Consider the following 26867-nt stretch of genomic DNA (forward strand, 5'->3'; position numbering starts at 1 on the left):
TCAGAGCGAGACCCTCTCTCTCTCTCAAAAAAAAAAAAAAGAAAAAAAGAAAAAAAGTGCTATAAATGCACAGTGGAATACTATTTAACTTTTAAAAAGAAGGAAATCCTATCATATGCAACGATGTGAATGATCTCAGAGGATATTATGTTAAGTGAAATAAACTATGGATAGAAAGACGAATACTGGACGATTTCACTTATATGTGGAATCTAAAGAAGTTGAGTTCATAGAAAGAGAGAGTAGAATTGTGTTTACCAGGGACTCTGTGGTGGGGTTGAAATAAGGGGATTTGTGAGATGGTGAAAAGACACAAAATTTCAGTTAGATAGAATGAATATGTTCAAGACATATGTTGTATAACATGGTGACTATAGTTAATAACAGCATATTGTACAGTTGAAAATTTCTAAGTAGATTTTAAATGTCACCACACAAAAAATGATATGTGAGGTAATGCATTTGTTTTATATATTGATTTAGTCATTCTACAGTGTATACATATATCAAAACTTGTGCACCATGAATATATACAATTTATACTACTTGTCAATTAAAAAATGAAGATAAAAAATTCCTGTAAAGCTTGATCCAAAATAGCTATTCAAATGTAAAATGACATACTTTCTCAAGTTATTTTCAGCTTAAAAGCTCTTTTACAAGTTATCTCATCTTATACTTGCAGTGATCCCATAATGTAGAGGAAATAATATTATTTTTTACAGATGCAGTAACTGAAATTTAAATAAGTTAAGTGACATTCAAAGTTATACTGGGGTAGCCAGGACTTCATCTAAGTCTTTTGAATTTATACCTACCTCTTCTCCATAGGAAATTATATGTATTAGTTAAGGCTGGCATAATGCTGTGTCGAGATCAATTTACTCATAGAACTCAGAGAGTATTTTGTAAGCTATTATATTTTCTTTATAATATTGAGAAGCCACTGCCAGAGAGTTGAACGTGTTCTCAGTAATTTTGTGTTTTCTTGGTATACCACATATTTCTATAGGAAAAAAAATATTGATAAGGGTTAGGTTCCCAGGGTTAACCCAAAAACCTACCTAACAAATAGGTAGGTTTAATGACAAAGCAGGGTTTGTCATTTGTTGCAACATTATAGCATTTTATCTATATTAGCTTCTATGGATCATGGCGGGGACCTAAAGCTACTTCTGTGGGAATATGCATTATAGGTTAAAACAACTGATTTAGGAAAGATAATTTTAGAATATAATCAACTTGAAAATTAAATCTCGATAAATAGAGTTAGGATCCGTGGTTTAGGAAATACAAATCAAAATATAAATCTTCCGATTCGGGAGAATTAAATGAAAAAATGTATGTAAAGTACTTAACACAGTGTTTACCTCAATAAATGCTAGTAGAGTCTCAAAAACCTATAGCTCATTGTCTCTCTTCTTTTTACTCATGTTACTGATCCTTAGTGATTACCAACACTGCAATATAATCTCCATTCTGTCTCCTGGCTAGGATAGAACTACCTTAACTTAACACTGGACTGCTAAGCAGTGTGTTTTCAAAAGCCCTTTCAAGGCTCTTCTGAACTGCCAGCATCAAATGTTCCATTTACCTTACCTGTCTTTCTGGGCCTTCTTGGTCAGGAAAAATGTCCATGTGTTCATTCTGATTTTCTTATTTTCTTTCCCACTTCTAGGGAAAAACACAGAGTAAACATAGTTGTATATTGGTTTTAGACTTTGTGATATTTAAAAACATGTTTTATATATCATTTAGAAAATATTTATCACCTGCTGTGTTCCAGGCACTGTTCTAGAAATTTGGGACACTACAATGAATGAAACTATCAGATAAACCCTTGATAATTTCTACCATACAGGAGTTTACATTCTCTATCATTGCTATTTCCATAAGTAATGACTGTAACAATCTTATGGCTGAAATACATTTTTGTTTTTATTCAACACTTTTCACTTATAACTAACTGAATTATAACTCCTTGATTTATAACTAAATTGTAACCTTTTCAGTTATAATTTAGGCCTAACCATGCACAATTTTGAAAACGTACATAAATCAAGCATAACAAAATAATCTCTAGTATTATAGAAAGAGTACTGAAAATGAGTAGTTTGTGCTCCAGTTCCAGCTCTCCTGTAAATGAATGTGCAACCTTGAGCAAGTTACATAAATTCTCCCAACTATGGGTAAAATTAAAATTTAAGATTGGGATGTCTCCAGAGTTCCTTCAGTTGTAAAAATTTCTGTGATCTTAAAGTTTTCAAAAAGGTGTATAAAGTACCTTTATTTTTAATTTTTTTTTGAACAAGTCAACAAACTAAAATTCCAGTTTATTTTTGGACCGCATTGTTTTACAGGTAGGCATTAACTCAAAAAACAAACAAAAAACCCCAGCAATTTGAAATTTGATAGACAAAAGAGGAAAAAGAAGAAACCTTGTATTTATTTTTATTTTATTTTATTTTTGAGACAGAGTCTCGCTCTGCCACCCAGGCTAGAGTGCAGTGGCGTGATCTTGGCTCACTGCAACCTCTGCCTCCTGTGTTGTTCAAATGATTCTTGAGCCTCAGCCTCCCGGTAGCTGGGATTACAGGCATACACCACCATGCCTGGCTAATGTTTGTATTTTTTGTAGAGATGGGGTTTTGCCATGTTGGCCAGGGTGGTCTCAAACTCCAGGCCTCAGGTGATCTGCCCACCTCGCCCTCCCAAAGTATTGGGATTATAAGCGTGAGCCACCGTGCCTGCCCCAAATCTTTTATCTTTGGCCTTTTTAACCATTTCATACAAACCAATGACTTATAGTACAGCTAAGTACATACATGAAAAAATTTACTGGAATTCTTGGGATAAGATAGTTTTTTTTTGTCGTTGGTTTTGCTTTTTTTAAACAAGATTTTTCCTCCTTTGAGATTGTAAATATGAACATGGTCCCACCACAAGTAAAGTCAGAAGTAGGACAGAGAACAATCTGAAGGGTGGTTTGGTCATTGGAGATCATTAAAAATGGCTGACCCAAACAATATGTGCAAAAATGTAAAATGTAAATTAAAAATACAAACAAATTTCCTTTTTAAAGTACTTTTAAAAAACAAGCAGGGCCTTTAGTTCTTTTTCCTTCTCTGTTACAAATTCTTGTGGTTTTGTTTGGGTGGTGGAGAGCATGCATCATTTACAGGTAGCACTGCTGGGCCTCTCTCCTCAAAGGTGACCATGTGTTTAGATTCTGAGATGGAAATGGAGAGTAAATATGTCATGATGGCCTTCCAAATATTTTTTAACTTTTTTTTTTTTTTTTTTTTCTCTCTGATCATCCTTATTTGGTCTATTTTGGTATCAACATCGTCATCCTCATCAGCTGCCCATTTGCCCCCAGCAGCCTCAGCTCCCTCATCTTCATCTCCATCCTGTTCCTCACCATTATCTTCTTATTTCTCTTCCTCTCCCTCCCCACTTCCTTCTTCTTCATCTCTCTCATTGCCAGCCTTCTGATCCTCATTTTCCTAGTTAGCCTTCCCATTAGCAGGGACATCTCTTCCATTTTCTGCCTCCCCATAACTTCCTTCTCTTTTATGCCCTTGGTGGTGATCTCGGAGCTGGTGTCCACGGCTGCTTCACGGTGGAGCATGCCAGTGATCCGATGCAGGGGATTAAAAAGAAAGAGTTCAGGGACTCTGGTGATCAAGCTGCAGAGTTTCCTGCTGTGGAGGTGGCTGCTGTGAGAAGGTAGCAGGACTGAGAACAATGCAGAGATGGCTTTTAAGAGCAGCCAGTGAGGCCAAAGTATCTTTTCTTTAGAATGTGATATTTTCCTAATGACACTGTCAACTCATGGAGGATCCAGAATTCAAGTCTCATTATAAGTTAAAACTAGTGCTAGCACACTGAGGACATTCAATAGATACTTTATGAAATTATATCAATATGTGTTAGATTATCAAAAACCATGAAATGTCTGAGATTTTATTCTATTGACAAACTAACAAGTTAGCCTGCCATGGTTTCAGGATGCTGGCAGAAGAAATGAAACTCTGGGTCAGAGATGAAGGGCAGTTGATTACTCACAGCAATAATAGTAGCCAGTGTATTATTTGTTTCAATTCTGTAAGCTCCTATTCCCACAGGATGAAATAAAGAAGGCCAGATTATACCTACACATGCAGTGAGCTGAATTATAGGAGAGGAGCTCTGAGGCTAGGGCGTCAAATCTTTTATAGCATGTAGTAAGTACGCTTTACTGCCCTTTGACCTAGAAGGAGACATTATTATTTCCAAAGCTGCCCCCAAATCTGTTGCTGAAGCAGAGCTTATCTTCCAAGTGTTTACGGTGTAAACAAAATAGTTCAGAACAATAAGTCAGTGCATCTTCTCACAGGACATGAAGAAACAAGGGACATCCATGAATTGCCTTCCAACAGAGTATTAGAATTATTGTTATATTAAAGGATAAAATAGCTGGGCATGGTGGCATGTGCCTGTAGTCCCAGCTACTTGGGAGGCTGAGGCAGGAGAATCACTGAACCTGGGAGGTGGAGGTTGCAGTGAGCTAAGATTGCGCCATTGCACTCCAGCCTGGGTGACAAGAGCGAAACTCTGTCTAAAAAAAGAAAAAAAAGAAAAATAGCTAAGTTTAGACTTGATCTTATCTATCTCTACCAACTAAAATATTAGAAACTGATAAACATGTGCCCTTTATATAAACAATCTTCAGAAGGGAGCGCACTCTGAAAGCAACATTTAAGTAAATTCTTGAATGTTGCTGAATACACAGATTAAACATTTAACTATGCTTACTCATTGACTCAAGGAGAGGATGGAAAGGTAGCTTATATAATAATTCAAGTGTTTTACATATAAAGTAATTGGGCTGTGTGTCAATGTCTGGGGATTCAGAGATTGTTAAAGAACACAAGGTAAACACATACAATCATTTGAAATTTAAGATATGTTTTTAAATTTCAAGAATAAGTTTACTTCAGACATTTCTTTCACTTTATCAAATCTCTTAATCAAAAATGAAACCCCAGATACCATATTTATGTTATTTTGAGGTTGTATTAATAAATATAGGTGTTCTTTTATGTTAAGTAGGAATTATTAGCAACTTAACTAGTAGTGCTTGTAAACAGACAACAACAACAAATCCTAAAAACCAGACATCAGTGAAAACAAACCAACAACCAAAAATTACTCTCTGTACCTTTAAATTTGTAAGCATTTTTTAGAGTTTGTTTGATAAACTTAGGTTGGTTTTAAAATTTAGCTCAGTGACTCAGTTGCAGCTGTTCCAAATAATTGGTCATGAGCTTTTTATACTAGCTGGCTTAATCTAACAGAGTGCAGCTTCCTGTGGCTTTTTCCTCTCTGTGACCAAGAATCTGAAATATATATATATCTTAAGAGATTACCTTAGTCATTTATATTTAAGAATAACAACTTAGTATAGGCTTAACAAAGAGCAATTTTTATATACTTTTTATTTTAGATAATTTTGATCTGGCTAGATAAAAATAATAGGAATTCCAAATGACTATATATTTGAAAAATAAGAAACATACCCATTGAATCAATTTAGAAAATCCAGGCATATGAAAGAAGTACTCCTTTCAGTTAGAAATAGCTACTTTAACACTTGTTATATAGCCCAATCACTATGTCTTGATATTTGATTTATTGCTTGTGTAATGATTAAAATTATTTCTCTGTTATGACAGTGGTAGAAGTCAAGAGATACATAAACATTACCAGTTCTTACCCATCGAAAGACATTTCTTGTTTAAAAAAACCCCCCAAACCACAGCACCACTTCTTTTCTTATATCAGCAACAACAAAACTAGAGCAACAAAACAAAAAAGTGTGCTCCTATTATATCTTGAGTTAATAAATGTTAGCTTCTTGACAGCCATAAAAGTGAGTTAATGCCTACCTGAATGGGTTACTCAAGATCTTTATATGGGCAGGTATTTTTTTCCCTGCCTTTGTTTTTATGGCCTGTATTAGTCCATTTTCATTCGGGTGATAAAGACATACCTGAGACTGGGCAATTTACAAAAGAGAGGTTTAATGGACTTACAGTTCCACATGGCTGGTGAGGCCTCACAATCATGGCGGAAGGCAAGGAGGAGCAAGTTACATGTTACATGGATAGTGATAGGCAAAGAGAGAGCTTGTGCAGGGAAACTTGCTCTTATAAAATCATTAGATCTTGTGAGACTTATTCACTATCATGAGAACAGCATGGGAAAGACCTGCCCCCATGATTCAGTTACCTCCCACTGAATCCCTCCCACAACATGTGGGAATTCATGATGAGATTTGGGTGAGGAAACCACCAAACTATATCATTTCGCCCCTGGTCATTTCCAAATCTTATGTCTTCACATTTCAAAACCAGTCCTGCCTTCCTAACAGTCTCCCAAAGTCTTAACTCATTTCAGCATTAACTCAAAAGTCCACAATCCAAAGTCTCATCTGAGACAAGGCAGTCCCTTCTGCCTACGAGCCTGTAAAATCAGAAGCAAATTAGTTACTTCCTAGATACAGTGGAAGTACAGACATTGAATAAATACAGCTGTTCCAAATGGGAGAAATTGGCCAAAACAAGGGGCTACAGGCCCCATGCAAGTCTGAAATCCAACAGGGCAGTCATTAAACCTTAAAGTTCCAAAACAGTCTCCTTTGACACCATGTCTCACATCTAGGTCATGCTGATGCAAGAGGTGGGTTCCCATGGTCTTGGGCAGCTCCACCCCTGTGGCTTTGAAGGATACAGCCTCCCTCCCGCTGCCTTCATGGGCTGGCGTTGAGTGTCTGTGGCTTTTCCAGGTGCATGGTGCAAGCTGTCAGTGGGTCTACTATTCTGGGGTCTGGAGGACGGTGGCCTTCTTCTCATAGCTCCACTAGGTGGTGCCTCAATAGGGACACTGTGTGGAGACTCCGACCCCACATTTCCTTTCTCCACTGCCCTAACAAAGGTTTTCTATGAGGGCCCCGTCCCTGCAGCAAACTTCTGCCTGGGCACTCAGGTATTTCCATACATCTTCTGAAATCTAGGTGGAGGTTCCCAAACCTCAGCTCTTGATTTCTGTGCACCCACAAGCTCAACACCATGTGGAAGCTGCCAAGGCTTGGGGCTTCCACCCTCTGAAGCAACAGCCTGAGCTGTACCTTGGCCCCTTTTAGTCAAGGCTGGAGCAGCTGGGACACAGGGCACCAAGTCCCTAGACTGCACACTGAAGGGGGACCAAGGGCCTGGCCCACAAAACCAGTTTTTCCTCCTAAATCTCCAGGCCTGTGATGGGAGGGGCTGCAGCAAAGGTCTCTGACAAGCCCTGGAGACATTTTCTCCATTGTCTTGGTGATTAACATTCGACTCCCTGTTACTTTTGCAAATTTCTGCAGCTGGCTTGAATTTCTCCCCAGAAAATGGGATTTTCTTTTCTATCACATTATCAGGCTGCAAATTTTCCACACTTTTATACTGTTTCCCTTTTAAAACTGAATGCCTTTAACAGCACCCAAGTCACATCTTGAATGTTTTGCTGCTTAGAAATTTCTTCACACAGATACCCTAAATCATCTCTCTCAAGTTCAAAGTTCCACAGATCTCTAGGGCCGGGGTAAAATGCTGTGTCTCTTTGCTAAAACATAACAATAGTCACCTTTGCTCCAATTCCCAACAAGTTCCTTATATCCATCTGAGACCACTTCAGCCTGGATTTCATTGTCCATATCATTATCAGCATTTTGGTCAAAGCCATTCAACAAGTCACTAGGGAGTTCCAAACTTTCCCATATTTTTCTTTCTTCTCCTGAGCCCTCCAAACTGTTCCAACCTCTGTCTGTTACCCAGTTCCAAAGTCACTTCCACCTTTTTGTCTATCTTTTCAGTAGCACCCCACTCCTGGTACCAATTTACTGTATTAGTCCATTTTCACGCTGGTATTAAAGACATACCCAAGACTAGGCAATATACAAAAGAAAGAGGTTTAATGGACTTACAGTTCCACATGGCTGGGAAGGTCTCACAATCATGGCAGAAGGCAAGGAGGAAAAAGTCACATCTTACGTGGCTGGTGGCAGGCAAAGAGAGAGCATGTACAGGGGAAACTCTCTTATAAAACCAGCAAATCTCATGAGACTTATTCACTATCATGAGAAAAGCATGGCAAAGACCTTCCCCCATGATTCAGTTACCTTTCACTGGTCCCTCCCACAACATGTGGGAATTCAAGATGAGATTTGGGTGGGGACGCAATCAAACCATATCATGGCCTTAAATCACAGTCCACATTGTTGCACTGCAGTGTCTAAGTCTGTTGCATACTCTTGGTCTTAATTCTCCTGCACAGTAGAAGAACATAACTTTTGTTAAGACATGCACTAAAGTTAATCTCTTTGTTCAACTCATCCAAAGTGTGTTTATTTGAAATATGATTATGTGCAAAATTTAACTGATTTAAAACAACTCCGTCAGATTCTGTACCTTTAAATGAGTATTGTCTTCTTCAAAGTAGTCACTTTGGGAGACTATGGGTTTATTCCAGCCATCTGTCATTGTTTGTATTAGGGTTCTCTAGAGGAACAGAACTAATAGGATAGATGTATATATAAAGGGGAGTTTATTAAGGAGTATTGACTCACATAATCACAAGATGAAGTCCCACAATAGGCCATCTGCAAGCTGAGGAGCAAGGAAGCCAGTCTGAGTCCCAAAACCTCAAAAGTAGGGAGGCTGACAGTGCAGCCTTCAGTCGGTGGTTGAAGGTCCAAGAGCCCCTGGCAAACCACTGGTGTAAGTCCAAGAGTCCAAAAGCTGAAGAACTTGGAGTCCAATGTTTGAGGGCAGGAAACATCCAGCATGGGAGAAAGATGAAGTCCAGAAGCCTTGGCCGGTCTAGTCCTTCCACGTTCTTCTGCCTGCTTTTATCCTAGCTGTGCTGGCAGCTGATTAGATGGTGCCCACCCAGATTGAGGGTGGGTCTCCCTCTCCCAGTCCACTGACTCAAATGTTAATCCTTTAGCAACACCCTCACAGATACCCAGGAACAATACTTTGCATCCTTCAATCCAATCAAGTTGACACTCAACCATCATGCTGGTCTTACCATTTTTTAGGAATTAGGCGTGGTTATCTTTTTAAAGAGTGAGAGTGAGGAGAGAGAGACTAAACGTTATATGACACAGCTCTATCTTCAGCTTTTTAACCACACGTGTAGAGAAGCCTCATACTTGGGACTTTTACTGGGTTCTATTCATGTTGTCATCTGAGACTTGACAGACATATGGGCTAAAGACATGTATGTGTACGGAAGTTCATTGTTTCTCATTAAGATTTACACTAGCCTGGGAACTACATAGCACCTGTGCCCTGGTTAGTGGCAGAATGAATAGTCTAGGTGCAGTTTATAAAAGCTGCCATACAGCAACTCTCTTTAGCTCCAGTGGCCTTTGTTAGATGTAAATGTACTAAAGTGAAGGAGGGAGGGAGAAGGAAATCTGATTTTGTGCTGTTTAATGTTTTTTTTTTTGGAGACGAGGTCTCACTCCGTTGTTTAGGCTGGAGTGCAGCGGTGCCATCTCAGCTCACTGCAAGCTCGACCGCCTGGGATCAGGTGATCCTTCTGCCTCAGCCTTCCAAGTAGCCAGGACTACAGGCATGCACCACCACACCTGCTAATTTTTGTATTTTTTTGTAGACACGTTGTTTTTGCCATTTTGCCCAGGCTGGTCTCGAATATCTGAGTTCAAGCAATCTGCCCAGCTTGGCCTTCCAAAGTGCTGGCATTATACCACACTTGGCCTAGCAAGTGTTTTGACTCTGTAGAATTTTATATAATTGTATAAAAAGGAGCAAGTTGAGAAGAATTAGATGTAGAATTTTACTGAAGGTGAAGGCCAAGAATAGGTCTACTATGCTGTTAATATTGGTGCTGTAGTCTTATGGAGTATCAGTGATGCCAGTGGGCTTAGGCAGGCCTCTGAACACTGGTGAGACCTTGACCCCAGCCACTGTCCTGGTTCTTGACACCTTTGCGAGAGAGTTCAAGGATGAGTCAAAGCAAAAGTAGAAAGTATTTTTTGTAAAGTGAAAGTACACACTCAAGGGTGGGAGTATAGGCCTACTCAGGAGAGTATGTTATGCCCAATATGTTTGGGGTTTGTCAAAACCAAAAAATGTTTTTCAAATTAAGAGGCAGAATGATCATAAGGATTTCTGGGAAGAGAATAAGATTTCTTGGAATTGAGGTGCCACTGAGTTTTATAACAAACATAGGTATACCTGGAACTGTCATGGTTCTGGTGAGATGTGGTTTAGTATAATAATGAGTTTATGATTGAACCTGGGGTACAATTTGAGTCAAATCCAGTGCCATGTTAGATCTAGCTTGTCTTAACTGGTATTTCTTACATCCTGTTTGTCAGGGTCTTATTGGCTCCTCCCCCTTTCCTGTAGCTGGTTTCTGTGTTCCTTCTATGTTAGTCATGTGAAACTGTTGCCTGGTATTTCCTATTTCTTCTGTGACCACCCCATATTCCTGTCTCATAAGGAAGCAAGAAAAGGGCTCTCTTTCTCAGTTGTTTCAGGGATATGTTCAAAGTTGTCATTTTCTATAGATTTTCAACACTGCTCTGATACCCTTCACTGTCAGCTGATACCCAAAGACTTTCTACTTTGTTGGGAAAATGGAGTGTATAACATGTGTACTCTCAGTTTTTCTACTTTCCACTTAATACTTGCTTGGATATATTTACATATATTCGTATTTTGTAGTGAACATTTATTGATTACTTCTCCCAGGATAGAAACCTGTTCCTTCTATCTAATTGTATGCTAAATTTCCTAGCCATCTATTTTAGGTGGTAATTACTTTGGAACAAGATGTATGGAATCTTCAAGAGCAAAGGTGGTCTTGTTCTATATCCTTTCCTATATCCTTGTACTGATTATTCCTGTCCTTTACTAACCCTTCATTTTCCTGGCCAGTTCTTACTCAGTTATCTCCCTTTCTCTCTCCTTGAATCCCTTCATTGAGATAATTCACATACTGTACAATTCAGCCTTTCAAAGTGTTGAGTTCAATGCTTTCTAGTATATTCTCAGAGCGGTGCAACTATAACCATAGTCTAATTTTAGAACATTTTGTTCTTTTGTTCCTCCTGAAAGAAACTCTGTATCCGTTAGCACTCAACTCCTCCCTTTTCCCTTCCCTCATCCTAGGCAACCACTAATCTTTCTATGGATTTGCCTGTTCTGGAGATTTCATATAAACAGAACCATACAGTATGTTGTCTTTTATGACTACTTTCACTTAGCATAATGTTCTCAAGGGTCATTCATGTCATAACATGTGTCAGTACTTTACTTCTTTTTTTATTGTGGTAAAATGCACATATAAAATTTTACCGTATGGCATTTGGTACATTTGCAGTGTTGTGCAAACATCACCACTGTCCAGTTTTGGAATATTTTCATCACCCCAAAAGGAAACCCTGTATTCATTAAACACTCACTCCCCATTATTCCCTCATCCCAGCCACCAATCTGGCAACCGCTAATCTCTTTTCTGTCTCTCTAGATTTGTCTGTTCTCATTACTTTATATAAATGGAATCATACAGTATGTAATTTTTTTGTGTGTCTGGCTTCTTTTACTTAGAATACTGTTTTCAAGGTTCATTCATGTCGTAACATGTATAGTACTTTTTTGTTTTCTTTTGTGGCCAAATAATAATCTGTTGTATGAATATGCCACATATATGTTGACAAATGTCCATCAGGTGATTTGTTTCCACTTTTTTGACCATTATGAATAATGCTGTGAACATTCATGTACAAGTTTTTGTGTAGGTGTGTATTTTCATTGTGCTTGGATATATACCTAGGAGTGGAATTGCTGGGTCATATGGTAACTCTAGGTTTAAGTTTTTAAAAAACTGCCAGACTTTTCCAAAGGGTTGCACTATTTTACATTCCCACCAGCAATGTGTGAGGGTTTTACTTTCTCCACATCCTTGTCAACACTTGTTATTTTCTCTTTTTGGTTGTTTCCATCCTGGTGGGTATGAAGTAGTATCCCACTGTGGGTTTGCCTTGCATTTCTCTAATGACAAATGATGGTGAGCATCTTTTCATGTGCTCATTGGCTGTTTTTATATTTTATTTGAAGAAATATATATTCAAATCCTTGGCCTGGCATGGTGGCTTATGGCTGTAATCCCAGCACATTGAGAGGTTGAGGTGGGAGGATTGCTTGAGCCCAGGAGTTCAAGACCAGCTTGGGCAACATAGTGACACCCTATCTCTACAAAACAAATAAATAAATAAAAGTAAATGAAATACAAACAAAAAAAATTAGCTGGGCTTGGTGGTGTGCCTCTGTAGTCCCAGCTACTCAGGAGGCTGAGGTGGGAGGATTCCTTGAGCCTGTGAGGTCGAGGTGGCACTGATCTGTGATCCTGCTGCTGCACTCCAGCCTGGGTGACAGAGCAAGACCCTGTTTCAAAATAAAATAAGAATAAAATAAAGTAAAATAAATTAAAATTATGGTTCAGAGATGGTTTAATCACAGTTTTATAACCTTGTTTATCAAGAGTGAAAATTGGAGATTATTAAAAGTAGCTAAAAAGGTAACATGTCAGTGTTTAATGTTTCTGTAACTGTTTGTAAGGCTTACCATCTAAATCTGAGACAGAATTCTTAATGTTGTTGGAACAATCCTTTTCTCAGCCACATAGTATTCACTGGTGCTATAAGTCTGGAAGAGACTGGCCATGGGTACTACTTCTTGTCTTCAGCTGTAACTGTGATCAGTTGTGACTGTGCAATATCAGCAAGTGCACTTTGTATCTTTTCTAGAAGCATTTCCCTAGATAAACAATATGTAGCAGCTTCATGGTTTTGTTCTTCTAGCTTACATAAGGGAGTAGCCTATAAAGCAGCTGTAGATTCTTCACTGGGTAAGGAATCTATCAAAACATGAATGTCTTTTGCTGTTTGTGCAATCAGTGCTATAAGAAGCTGAGCATATTCTTCTGTAGGGTTAGCTGGCTGGTCTTTGTTAATTGCTGTCTGAATATTATTAAAAGAGGCAGGAAGACCACATTGCTGTAACACATCAGTGGCATTGCAAAACTGATCTGAAAGCGAGTTCATGGTGTCTTACAGCTGCATGAGCTGATCACCGTGTTCCTCTCGCTCTTTTCACTTTCTTGATGGAGGCCTTTGCACAAAGTTAATTTTGATGTCCAATTTATCTTTTTTTTTGTTTTTGTTGCTTGTGCTTCAGTATCATATCGAAGGAAACCATTACCTAACCCAAGGTCATGAAAATTACTTTTATGTTTTCTTCTAAGAGTTTTGTGGTTTTGGCTTTGACATTTAGGTCTTTAATCCCCTTGGAGTTAATTTTATATGATGTGAAATAGGAGTCTAACTTCATTCTCTTGTATATGGATAAACAGTTTTCTCAGCACTATTTGTTATAAATACTATTCTTTCTCTACAGAATAGCCTTTGCACCTTTGTCAAAAATCAATTTGTCATTGATACAAGGGCTTATTTCTGGACTTCAGATCAATAGAACTGATCTGAAAAAAAGCTAACTTGGATTTCGATACTAATTGTATTGAATCTGTAGGTCAATTTAGGGAATATTGCTGTCTTAACAATATTAAGTTTTGTGACTTATGGACATGGGGTGTCTTTCCATGTATTTAAATCTTCTGTAATTTTTCCCCAATAATGATTTGTAGTTTTCAGTATACAAATCTTACACTGCTTTTATTAAATTTGTACCTCAGTATTTTTTTCTTTTTGATTTTTTTTTTGTTTAAAGATACAGGGTCTTGCTGTTTTGCAGAAGCTAGAATATAGTGGTGTTGATTTCAGCTCACTGTAGCCTTGAAATCCTGGGCTCAATCTTCCTACATCTGCCTCCTGAGTAGCTAGGACTACAAGCATGTGCTACTACGTACCCTGGCTAATTTTAATTTTTTTTTTTTTTTTTGGCAGAGACAGGGTCTTGCTATGTCTGGTCTTTTGCAGGCTGGTCTTGAACTCCTGGCCTCAAGCAGTCCTACTGCCTCAGCTTCCCGAGTTGCTGGTATTATAGGTGTGAGTCACCATGCCTGGCTCATGCTATTTTAAACATGCAATTGTTTTCATAATTTCATTTTGGAAATGTTCTTTGCTAGTGTCTGGAAATACAATTGATCTTTGAATATTGGTCTTGTATCCTGCAATTAGTTTTAATCTACTCAGTTCTTAAGACTTTTGTCAAATATAACGTGTTCCAGGAAGTTTTTACACATCCTTTAGGACTGCATTAGGTAACCCTTCTTTGTGTTGCCCTAAATCCCTCCCCGTACCCTCATTATACAATGTACTTCTATGCTGTTTTGTTGTTGTAGGTTTGTTTCTAGACCTCTCATCTAAACTCTTAGATTGATTTTCAGTACTGATGTTGCCAGCACATTCTCCACAAAGAATAGAGTTTTGGAAAAATAACACCAATTAAAAAATAGAGTTAGAATTGAAAAAATTATGAGTTATCACATGCTTTATTACTTATTCATTATCAAAAGGCAATTTTTTGAGTTCTTTAAATGAGTTAGCTAAACTCACATGCATATTGAATGTTCTTATAAATAAGTCTCTCCCATTTCATAAATCCTCTGATGCTTTGCTTCTCTAAACTTTTCCAGGAAAAAATTTTTGCAGGAGATTGTAAATGTGTTTAGGGGTGGAAAAGGTTGATAATGCTCCAGCACACTGAGAGTACCTTAGGAGCATGGAATTGTGTTTCATTTATTGGTAGCATAGTCCCCGGTTGTTAGCATGATCCCTGATAACATGATAGGTATCAATAAATTAATTATTGAATTAATGTTTCTACCTGCAAATCTTAAAGATAGCTTGTTCAAAAATAACACATTTATTGAGCACCTACTAAGTACCAGTCACTAGTCTAGTCTCTATTTTGTATAGTGATTAGAGCTTTCAAGGAGCTTAGCTTTTAATAAGTAGGGAGAACTCAATATTTCCAGATAAAGTTTGCAATTAAAAGTAATTGCAAAAGCTGCAATTACTTTTGCACCCACCTAAGTATTTATTGACAAAAGCTATTGTTTTTACTGTTTTTCCTATACCAATGACTCAAAATAAATATTTTGGAGCCTTCTTTGACTGTTCTTATACTGTCCTAATGATCAATTAGTCTACTTATAACTTTTCCTTTTTCTTGTCTATATAAATTCTCACTCATTTTTCTTATCTGTTATGATCTGCCATCAATGTTAGAGAACACAGACCTGTTAAATGGATTATAAATTTGACAACAGCAGCTGTGATGTGTCTATGCTCTAGTATTGTGTTTGGTACATACTATGTATTCATTAAGTGTTTATTGCATGAATAAAGAATGTCACTTATGATCTCAAAAACATCATACCTATGTTCAACAAAATAAAATTTCAAATCCCCTAATATACAACATTCATAATAGTCTGATCAATTTACCTTTCCAACCACATCTGCATTGTTCCCCGTTTCCCACCTTAACACACACAAGCCTCCTTGAAGTTTCTTGAAAATACTGTAATAGGATGTTAATGGAGATGGAATATTAACTTATCAACTAGGAGTATAGAATAAAGCTGCTTTCCTTTTTTTACTTTTGGTGTGGATAATGTGACAGCAAATAGTGAAAACCTAATTGTTTGACACACAGATTTCTTATATATGGCATATATATTTGTCATATGTATGTTTGTGTGTATATGTATATATGTACCTACTATATGTGTATATATGCATTTGTATTTTTGTGATTTATAGGCAAAAGGTTTTATATTAATACTTTTTGTTGTGAGTAAAAAAGAACTCACCTTACACTAGCTTAAGGAAAGAAAAAAGAAATGTATTGGTTCATATAACTGGAAAGTCCAATAGGTAACTGGATTCAGAGCCTCAGAGAATATCTTTAGGACTCTCTCCATTGGTCTCTTGGTTCTGTTTTCCTTTTGTTTGCTTCGAAAATTTTCTTCTGTCTGTTCTGCAACTGGGAAAGACACACAGCTTCCATATTTAGGCTGCATTGTCCAAAATTAATAGTTCCCTCACATATTTCTAATGCATATAACAAAAGCAACAGCATCAATAATAGTAATAGTGTGTCCAGAATTGGTTCCTTCCGGTGGGTTCTTGGTCCCTCTTGACTTTAAAAATGAAGCCACAGACCCTCGCAGTGAGTGTTACAGATCTTAAAGATGGTGTGTCAGGAGTTTATTCCTTCCGATGTTCGGAAGTGTCTGGAGTTTCTTCCTTCCAGTGGGTTCATGGTCTCGCTTGACTTCAGGAGTGAAGCTGCAGACCTTCTTAGCAAGTGTTACAGCTCTTAAAGGTGCCGTGGACCCAGAGTGAGCAGCAGTAAGATTTACTGTGAAGAGCGAAAGAACAAAGCTTCCACAGCATGGAAGGGGACCTGAGCTGGTTGCTGCTGCTGGCTCAGGTGGCCAGTTTTTATTCCCTTATTTGGCCCTGCCCACGCCTTGCCGATTGATCCATTTTACAGAGCACTGATTGGTCAATTTTACAGAGTGCTGATTGGTCCATTTTTACAGAGTGCTGATTGGTGAGTTTACAAACTCAAGCTGCTTTCTACAGGGGCTGAACTAATGGACATTCACACCAACAGTGTGTAAGCATTCCTTTTTCTCTGCAGCATTGCCAATATCTGTTTTTTTTTTTTTTCACTTTTTAATAATGGCCATTGTGACTGGTGTGAGATGTATCTCATTGTGGTTTTATTTGCGTTTCTCCAATGATTAGTGATGTTGAATATTTTTTTCATATGTTTGTTGGCCACTTGTATGTCTTCTTTTGAGAAATATCTGTTTATGCTCTTTGCCAACTTTTTAATGGGGTCATTTATTTTTTATTTGTCAATTTGTTTAAGTTCCTTATAGATTTTGGATATTAGTACTTGGATACATAGTTTGCAAATATTTTCTCCCATACTGTAGTTTGTCTGTTTACTCTGTTGATAGCTTCTTTTGCTGTAGAGAATCTCTTTAATTTAATTAGGTCCCAGTTGTCAATTTTTGTTAATGTTTCATTTGCTTTTGAGGTTGTAGTCATAAATTCTTCCCCTAGGCCAATGTCCAGATGAGTATTTCCTAGGTTTTCTTCTAGGATTTCTATGGTTTGAGGCCTTACCCCTACATTTAAGTCTTCAATCCAATTTTTTTTTTCTAGGTAGAGTCTCACTCTGTTGTCCAGGCTGGATGTCGTGGTGTGATCCCGGCTCAGGTCCTCTGCCTCTCAGTTTCAAGTGGTTCTCATGCCTCAGCCACCCAAGTAGCTGGGACTACAGGTGCATGCCACCACGCCCAGCTAATTTTTGTATTTTTTTTTTTTTTCAGTAGAGATGAGGTTTCACTATGTTGGCCAGGCTGGTCTTGAACTCCTGACCTCAAGTGATCCACCTGTATCAGCCTCCAAAAGTGTTGGGGTAAGAGGCGTGAGCTACCACAGGTGGCCTTGTCTTTAATCCATCTTGAGTTAATTTTTGAATATGGTCACAGTTAGGGGTCCAGTTTCATTATTCTGCATATTGCTAGCCAGTTTGTTTATTACTGTTTATTGAATAGGGTATACTTTCTCCATTGTTTATTTTTGTTGACTGTCTAAGATCATTTTGTTGTAGGTGTGCAGCTTTGTTTTTGGGTTCTCTATTCTGCTATGTTGTTCCCTGTGTCTATTTTTGTACCGTATCATTTTGGTTATTATAGCCCTGTAGTACAGTTTGAAGTTGGGTAATGTGATACCTCCAGCTTTGTTCTTTTCACTTAGGATTGCTTTGGCTATTTAGGCTCTTTTTTGGATCCATATGAATTTTAGAATTTTTTTAATTCTGTGAAAAATGATGCTAGTAATTTGATATGAATTGCATTTGATCTGTATATTGCTTTGGGCATTCTGGATATTTAATGTTATTGATTCTTCCAATTCATGGGCATGGAATGTTTTTCCATTTGTTTGTGTCCTCTGTGATTTCTTTCATCAGTGTTTTTTAGTTCTCCTTATAGAGATCTTTCACCTATTTGGTTTGATGTATTCTTAGGTATGGGCAAAAACAAAGGTTTTTAGATAACTGTATTATTTTCACTGGCATGTCAGTATTATATTTATTTGTTTCAGGTTTTTGCATCTTACATGTTCTCGATTGGCCATTGACTTCAGTAAGCAATACTTTTTTTTTTTTCCTATCTAAAAGTGTTTCATCTGGCCAGTGTATGTATGCTTCATTCTTTTGCTAGTTGAACTGCTTACTTATATTATAATCTGCTTAGAACGACCTAAGAGATAACACTTACTGGATGCTATTCAAATAAAAACTGGATATCATATTTGCCCTAGGTTCCCCCACTTTAGTAAATAAAAAGATATTTGGACAAACCATAATAATTCTGGTATGGAGTGCTTTTGCCATTCTTCTTTATAGCAATGAATCTTCAGACAATACTCTCCAACACCAGTCTTTGTGTAGTTTCCACTAAGCTTTGTTATATAAAAGCAAGCATCTCACAGACCGATATTGTTCATAGCCTTGTCCTGAACTCCTGCTCTTGTTTATTATGGTTGACTTGCTCTTATTTTTAGAGATTACTTTGTCTGTTTATTTCTTCACTTTATTCCTCTGATATGGAGCTATTCCAAGAATGTCATTCTCTGTCTATAATGTTTGGATTCACTGCAATTCCATTCTCTCTTTCTAAACTGTCTTTGGTTCCCCTTTGTAAATATGCTTCTTGGTCTTCCCTGGTTCTTGGGACTCCCGGCGTTGTTTCAGTGTTACGAGTGGTACTTGGCTGGTAGACATTTTCATGAGCTTTAGTAATTGTAACTGGTGGGTTAAAAGAAAGCCCTTGGGAAGAGAAATACATTGTTTACCTTAGAGCATTCTCTGATTCAAATGTTTACTTAGCATACACCAAATGTGTACTTAATGATTAGGATCTGCCAAAGATACAAAGGAGATAGAAGATATTTCTAGCCCTTGTTGTTAAGTAACTTTAAATCTAGACTTTTAATCATGTTACACTGAATGCCTATGATAGCAATCACAATATCAGCATTGTAGCTATTAAAAATTTTTACATGGAAGGATTCTTGGCAGAGCCACAAGAATGTGTCCCTTTTTACTATCATAAGGTCCTAATTTATCTGACAGTGGACTCATATCCAGAATATATAAAACTCACACAAATCAGTAAAAGAACATATCACTCAATTAAAAAATAGGAAAGACACTTATGAGATTACTAGATAAAAGAACTTATATAAATGGCCATTGAACATGTGGAAAGTGCTCAACTTCATTAGTCGCAGTGGGAATACAGAATAAAACCACAGTGAAACACTACTGTGTACCCACTAGAGTGGCTTAAAAAAGAGACAATAGTAGGTGTTTTAAGGTTATGGAACAATTGCTACTCTGATACACTGTTTTTAGCAGTTTAAACTAAAGTCAACCGTTTTGGAAAATGGGCAGTATCTACCAAAGCTAAACATATGATACCATATGACCCAGAAATTCCATTCCTAGGTATATACTCAGCAGAAATGAATGCATGTACTCACCAAAAGAAAAGTAAAGAATGTTCACTGCAACAATGTTTATAATATTCCTATATTAGTTTCCCATTTCTGCTATAACAAATTACCACAAATACTGGTTTCAAAGGTGGTGAAGTGAAGCTGGCTGCACTCCCCCACCACAAGAAATATGTATTTATATAATATATATTTATGTTTTATATATAATTTATATATAAACACACACATACATATATATATATATATACACACACACATACAGCACTGAGATTATCACCAGTAATATCCCAGAATTCAAATATGAGGAAGAGACAGTTCCTGAGACTACAGAGAATTGAAAAGACTCTGAACGGATTAAGAGAATTGGATTTCCATGATGCTCCTCCCCACAATCTGCCTGGCACCAGATATGCCGAAAGTTTCCCCAAAACTACAGGTTCTACACTGGAAAAAGTGAGATCAAGGTGGATAACTAGTTTTGCTTCTAACTTGAGTTCCCTAGCAGGAGACTGTCCCTGCCTCAACCCAGGGGAAACATCAGGAGTACCTGAAGGAAAAATTATCCTTGAGGACAACCAAACACAAAGTGGGAGGGCAGGACCACTATCCTCAGCATGGAAACCCTGCTATGTAAGTCAGCCAAAGGAGATGCCATGCTGTAGGAGGTTTGTTCCACAGGTCCCTTGGGCATGAATCCCTAGCCAGCCTTCCCACACTATAAGGCTATCCCCTTTCGGACTCATTTGGGATGGGTGGCACTCTGAATATTTACTACAACCAAGGCAAACTTGGGTTTAATGCACCAAGTAGTGCCAAAAAGGAGGCAGCAACATGGCAGAAAAAACAAACAACCATAAGAAAGAAAATCAACATGTAAATCACAAAGCATCTGTAAGCAAACATATCCAATAAAAACCACAATAAGCCAGATAGGTAAGACTGGAATAAATAACTAATCCTTGAATGCAAAGATGTAAATGTACATTCAAAAAAACAAGAGCAAAGAGGGAACCATGGTCTCCTCAAATGGAGAACGAATGAAACCAGTGGTTGACCCTAACGAGACAGCCATATGTGAACTCTCTTAAGAATTCAAAATACCAGTTTTAAGGAATCTAAATGATCTCCAAGATAACATATAAAAACAAAAAAAGAGCCCATATAGCCAAGAGAATCCTAAGTAAAAAGAACAAAGCTGGAGGCATCATGCTACCTGACTTCAAACTATACTACAAGGCTACAGTAACCAAAGTAGCATGGTACTGGTACCAAAACAGATATATAGACCAATGGAACAGAACAGAGGCCTCAGAAATAACATCACACTTCTACAACCATCTGATCTTTGATATCCCTAACAAAAACAAGCAATGGGGAAAGGATTACCTATTTAATCAATGGTGTTGGGAAAACTGACTAGCCATATGCAGAAAACTGAAACTGAACCCCTTCCTTACACCTTATACAAAAATTAACTCAAGATGGATTAAAGACTTAAATGTTAGACCTAAAACCATAAAAACCCTAGAAGAAAACCTAGACAATAACATTCAGGACATAGGCATGGGCAAAGACTTTATGACTAAAATACCAAAAGCAATGGCAACAAAAGCCAAAATTGACAAATGGGATCTAATTAAACTAAAGAGCTTCTTCACAGCAGAAGGAATTATCATCAGAGTGAACAGGCAACCTACAGAATGGGAGAAAGTTTTTGCAATCTATCCATGTGACAAAGGGCTAATATCTAGAATCTACAAGGAACTAAACAAATTTGCAAGAAAAAACAAACAACCCCATCAAAAAGTGGGCAAAGAATATGAACAGACACTTCTCAAAAGGAGACATCTATGCAGCCAACAGACACATGAAAAAAATGCTCATCATCACTGGTCATCAGAGAAATGCAAATCAAAACCACAGTGAGACACTATTTCAACCAAACACTGATAAGTGGGAGTTGAACAGTGAGAACACATGGACACATGGAGGGGAACATCACACGCCGGGGCCTGTCAGGGGCAGCTAGGGGATGGATAGCATTAGGAGAAATATCCAATGTAGGTGACAGGTTGACAGGTGCAGCAAACCACCATGGCATGTGTATACCTAGGTAACAAACCTGTACATTCTGTACATGTATCCCAGAACTTAAAGTATAATTTTAAAAAATTTAAAGTATTAATACAGTTACTGTGTGATCTAGCTATTTCATTTCTTGGTATTTACACAATATGAATGAAAATAAATATTTACAAAAATGAAAAAACAATTCAGAAATCATCAGAGAAATTTGACAAAGAAATTAAAATAGTTTTTAAAAGCCAGACAGAAACCTTGGACCTGAGAAATATATTTCCTGATCTGACAAACTCATTAGAGGCTCTCAATAGCAACATGGATGAAGCAGAGGTAAGAATTAGTGAGTTCAAAGACAAGTTTTTTGAAAATACTGAAATATGAAATACTGAAAATTGAAGAGGAATAAGAAAAAATTTAAAAGGAATGAAGATCATCTACAAGATATAGAAAATTACCTTAAAAGAGCAAATCTAAGATTTATTGATGTTCCAGAGGGAATTGAGCAAGAACAAGGAGTGGAAAGATTATTTAAAGAAATAATAACAAAACTTACATAACCTTGGAAAAGAAATAAATATCCAGGTGCAGGAAGGTCAGAGAACACCAAACAGATTAGACCCAAATAAGAGTACCCCAAGGCACATAATCAAATTCTCAAAGGTCAAGGACAAAGAGAGGATTCTAAATGCAGCAGGAGAAAAGAAGCAACTAACATATCGGCCAGGCATTGTGGTTCATGCCTGTAATTCCAGCACTTTGGGAGGCCGAGGCAGGTGGATCATTTGAGGTCAGGAGTTCAAGACCAGACAGCCCAACATGGTGAAACCCCATCTCTACGAAAAATACAAAAATTAGCTGAGAGGAAGTGATGTGCACCTGTAATCCCAGCTACTCGGGAGACTGAGACGGGAGAATCATTTGAGCCTGGGAGTTGAAGGTTGCAGTGAGCCACTGCACTCCAGCCTGGGTGACAGAGTGAGCTCCTGTCAAAACAAAAAACAAAAAACAAAACAAAACAAAACAACAACAACAACAACAAAAAGCCCAACAACATATAAAGGAGCTCCATTTTGTCTGGCAACAGACTTTTCAGTGGAAATCATACATTCCAGGAGGGGAGTGGGGCAACATTTTCAAAGTGCTGAAGGAAAAAATCTGCTGTTTTAAGAATACCATGGCTGAGCACAGTGGCTCACACCTGTAATCCTGTAATCCCAGCACTTTGGGAGGCCAAGTCATGCTTATCACCTGAGGTCAGGAGTTTGAGACCAGCCTGGCCAACATGGTGAAAACCTGTTTCTACTAAAAATACAAAAAAATTAGCCGGGCTTGGTCACACACACCTGTAATCCCAGCTACTCAGGAAGCTGAGGCAGGAGAATCACCCAAACTGGAAGGTGGAGGTTGCACTGAGCTGAGAATGCACCATTGCACTGCAGCCTGGACAACAGAGCAAGACTCTGTCTAAAAAAAAAAAATAGAATATTGTATTTAGCAAAACTATCCAACAGACATGAAGGAGAGAGAAAGTCTTTCCCAGATACACAAAAACTGGGAGAATTCACCACCACGAATATGGGAAGAAATACTTAAAGGGAGGCAGGCACAGTGGTATGTGCCTGTAATCCCAGCTACTTGAGAGAAAGAAGTGGGAGAATTGCTTGAGCCTGGGAGTTCAGGACCAGGGCAGCATAGCAATACTCTCTCTCTCTCTCCCTCTCTCTCTGTCTCTGTCACACACACACAGACACACACACACACACACACACACACACACACACACACACACGAAATGCCAAAGGGAGTTATTCAATCTGAAAGGAAAAAATACACGCAAAAAGAAAACATCTGAAGGTATAAAACCTACTGGTAAAATTAAGTACAAGGAGAAACCCAGAATAATAGTGTAATTACAGTGTGCAATCCATTCATAACTTTACTATGAAGCTCAAAGGACAGATCTAACAATAATCATAGTTATAGCTACCTTTTAAGAGAAAGTATATGTATTTTGAGACAACATAAAGTAAAAATGGGAGGGAATGGATTTAAAGTGTAGAGTTTTTTTTTTCTTTCTGTGTTCTTTATGATGTAAGGTAAGTTTTCACTTATTTAAAATAACTTCTTAACCTATAAGATGTTTTTTATAAGCTTCATGGTAACCACAATGCCAATTAAAATATAATACCAGAAGCATTGCTTAACCACTGTATTAGTCTGTTCTCACACTGCCATAAAGAACTACCTGAGACTGGGTAATTTATGAATAAAGACTCACAGTTCTGCAGGCTGTACAGGAAGCATGGTTGGGAAGCCTGAGGAAACTTATAATCATGGTGGGACGGCAAAGGGGAAGCAAGTATGTCTTCAAATGGTGGCAGAAGACAGAGAGAGTGAAGACGGAAATGCTTCACATTTTTAAACAACCAGATCTGGTGAGAACTCACTCACTCACTATCATGAGAACAGCAAGGGGGAAATCCGCCCCCATGATCCAATCACCTCCCATCAGGTCTCTCCTCCAACACTGAGAATTACAATTCGACATGAGATTTGGGTGGGGACACAGAGCAAAACCATATCAACCACCAAAGGACACAGTAAGAAAGGAAGAGAGGAATTACAGAACAACCAGAAAACAAGCAACAATTGGCAGTAGTAAGTCCTTACCAATTATAACCTTGAATGTAAATGGACTTAATTCTCCAACTAAAAGGCAGAGAGTGACTGAATAGCTAAAGAAAGAACAACCAACTATATGTTTCTTACCAAAAACCCACCTCACCTGTAAAGATACACATAGACTAAGCTTGAAGGGGTGGAAAAAGATATTTCATTGCAATTAGAAACCAAAATCAAGCAGAAGTAGCTATACTTAGATAAAATAGACTACAAATCAAAGACTGTAAAAACAAAGACTATATATGTGTGCATGTGTGTGTGTGTAAAATGATAAAGGGGATCAATTCAACAAGATGACATAACAATTATGAATTTCTGTGTACATAACACTGGAGCTCCCTAGTACATAAAGCAAACATTAATAGATCTAATGGGAGAGATAGACTGCAATGCAGTAATAGCAGGGGACACATGCAATCTAAGAAGATTTAACCATGAAGAAATAGAAAACCTCAAACCAGTAATGAGTAATGAGAGCAACACTGTGGTAAAATGTTTACCATCAAAAGAAAAGCTGACAACCTGATTGCTTCACAGCTGAATTCTACCATACATTTAAAGATGAACTAATACCATGTCTACTCAAACTCCTAAAAGAAACTGAAGAGAAAGGGAATACTGTTTTTTTTTTTTTTTTTGAGACAGAGTCTTGCTCTGTCACCCAGGCTGGAGTGCAGTGGCACGATCTTGGCTCACTGCAAGCTCCGCCTCCCGGATTCACGCCATTCTCCTGCCTCAGCCTCCCAGGTAGCTGGGACTACAGGCGCCTGCCACCACGTCCAGCTAATTTTTTTGTATTTTTAGTAGAGATGGGGTTTTGCCGTGGTCTCGATCTCCTGACCTCGTGATCTCCCCGCTTCGGTCTCCCAAAGTTCTGGGATTACAGGAATGAGCCACCACGCCTGGCCGAGAAGGGAATACTTTCAAACTCATTCTACTAGGCAAGCATTACCCTGATGCCAGAACTAGACAAGGACACAACAAAATAAGAAGACTGTAGAGCATAAATGTAAAATGCTCAACAAAATACTAGCAAACCAAATTCAACAACACATTAAAAAGATCATTCACCATGATCAAGTGGGATTCATCCCAGGGAATCAAGCATGGGCCAACATATGTAAATGAATAATACATCACATTAAAAGAACCAGGAACAAAAACTATATGATCATTTCAATAGATGCTGAAAAAGTATTCAATGAAATTTGATATCCTTTTATGCCAAAGACCCTCAACACACTGAATGTAGAAGGAACATAACTCAAAATAATAAAGGCCATATGTGAAAATCCCCCAGCTAACATCATACTGAATGGAGAAAAATTGAAAGCGGTTTCTTTAAGATGCGGAACAAGACAAGGATGCCTGCTTTCACCACTTTTAATCAATATAAAAGTGAAAGTCCTGGCCAGAGCAATTAAGCAAGAGAAGGAAATTAAGGACATCCAAATTAGAAAGGAAGAAGCCACATTAGGTTTGTTTGCAGATGACATGATCTTATACTTAGAAAAACGTGAGGTCAGAGGAGGAGCAAGATGGTGGATAGAAGCCTCCACCAATCATGTCCTCCGTAAGGATACCTCACCACCAAAGGCTGCAGTGTGCCCTGTCTCCAGGTAAACTTGAAAGGCAGTGTAGGCCATAAGGACTGCAACTCTAAGGCAAGTCCTAGTACCGAACTAGGCTGAGAGACAGTGAATTGGGGGAGGTGGCATGCAACATACTGAGACACCACTGGTGCAGCCAGGGGAATGTAAGCATCACTCCTTCCCTAAACCCAGGCTACACAGCTTGTGGCTCCAAAAGAGAACTCTTTCTTCCAATTGAGGAGAGGAGAGGGAAGAGTGGGGAGGACTTTGTCTTGCATTTAGAATACCAGCTCAGCCACAGCAGGATAGGGCACTAGTCAGAGTTGCGAGGTCCCTGTTCCAGGCCCTAGCTCCAGGATGACATTTCTAGACACATCCTGGGCCAGGATGGAACCCACTGCCTTGAAGGAAAGGACTCAGTCCTGGAAGCATTCATCACCTGCTAATTGAAGAGGCCTTGAGCACTGAATAACCAGCAGCAATACTTAGGTGCTACATCGAGGACCTTGGGCGAGCCTCTGAGACTTGCTGGCGTCAGATGAGACTCAGCACATTACCAGCTGTGGTGGCTATGGGGAAAAACTTCTTCTGCTTGAGAAAAGCAGAGGGATAAGTAAAGCGAAGTTTGTCTTGCACCTTAGGTGCCAACATAGCCACAAGGGGATAGAGCACCAAGAGGGCTCTTGGGGTCCCCAATTCTAGGACTTGACTGTTAGATGGTATTTCTGGACGTGTCCTGGGCCAGAGAGGAGTCCATGCCTGGAAGGGTGAGTCCCCGGCCAGGCAGCATTCACAATAAGCTGACTTAAGAAACCTTGGACCTTAAAGGAACATCTGTGTTAGTCTGGCAATACTCCTTGTGGCTGGGGGTAATAATGGCTACAGAA

The 26867-nt window shown here is 38.4% G+C and overlaps 1 protein-coding gene and 1 pseudogene across 39 annotated transcripts in view; one reads left to right on the forward strand and one right to left on the reverse strand.

Moving 5' to 3' along the window:
- Positions 1 to 26867, forward strand: part of RIMS2 (regulating synaptic membrane exocytosis 2) — a 752291-nt gene that overhangs the window by 55567 nt on the left and 669857 nt on the right. The window lies entirely within an intron of this gene.
- Positions 12754 to 26034, reverse strand: LOC109027915 (mediator of RNA polymerase II transcription subunit 21-like; annotated as a pseudogene).

This window comes from Gorilla gorilla, chromosome 7, assembly GCF_029281585.2.
Source record: "Gorilla gorilla gorilla isolate KB3781 chromosome 7, NHGRI_mGorGor1-v2.1_pri, whole genome shotgun sequence".
Lineage (NCBI taxonomy): Eukaryota > Metazoa > Chordata > Mammalia > Primates > Hominidae > Gorilla > Gorilla gorilla.